At 32.9% G+C, this 884-nt stretch overlaps 1 protein-coding gene across 1 annotated transcript in view; it reads left to right on the top strand.

Annotated features, from left to right (window-relative positions):
* DDX10 (DEAD (Asp-Glu-Ala-Asp) box polypeptide 10) overlaps positions 1–884 on the top strand; it is a 336,305-nt gene that overhangs the window by 107,019 nt on the left and 228,402 nt on the right. The window lies entirely within an intron of this gene.

Consider the following 884-nt stretch of genomic DNA (forward strand, 5'->3'; position numbering starts at 1 on the left):
GGAATGAACCTGCACCTGCTGTTCCTGATTTTCTTACATTATTATAAAAACGAGGGCCTGCTTGTATTGAAATGAAACAATATGAACAAGCCGTAACCCACAGTGCTTTTAGCTTTCCCAATAGTATACATGGATAGAGGTTGATTTACTAAATCGGATTCATTTACTAAATCTTTTTAATGTTTAGAACATTAATACAAGAGCATACCAGGCATTAATAAGAGGTAACCTTTCCGTAATTCCCTGTTTCAAACCCCTCTTGATTTGCCATAATCACTTTTTAGTGGATATAATGAAGCTTCTGGTAGAAAGCAAGCAGCATGACCTTATTTCAAATATTAGTTAGACATACTCATATTTGAGTATAAAGTTGTAAAAAGGGGAATTTTGTGCATTAGAAGCATTTTCCTGTTAATTTTTACTTTAACTTAATAACAAAGATATTGTACCCAATATAAAATAAGTCAACCTTGATAAATTAAGCGTTCAATTCATGGGTATATTGTACTTTTAATAATATGTAGTCTGTGGGCATTTAATTTTCCAGTAACCCTTGTAAGAAGTTATTCAAATGGACAAGTCTTTATGATTTTACCATTTAGAAAGCTCCAATGTGTCAAAATGGCAGTTAATTCTGATTAGTGTACAGAACTTAAACATTTAACATCTGGAGTGACTCCAGTAATCATTAATTTTCTAGACATGGGCTAAATAAGGATTTAATTTCAATTTCTCCTCTATAATATCACCCTCTTCCCTGAACCTTAAACAATGGAGACTTAATTTTGGTATCATAGAACTACAAGGGTAAATCAAAAATTACTGTTATACCAGGCCCAGATGGCTTCACTGGTGAGTTCTACCAAACATTCAGGGAAGAGCTA

This window comes from Chrysochloris asiatica, unplaced genomic scaffold, assembly GCF_000296735.1.
Source record: "Chrysochloris asiatica unplaced genomic scaffold, ChrAsi1.0 scaffold00008, whole genome shotgun sequence".
NCBI classification, from domain to species: domain Eukaryota; kingdom Metazoa; phylum Chordata; class Mammalia; order Afrosoricida; family Chrysochloridae; genus Chrysochloris; species Chrysochloris asiatica.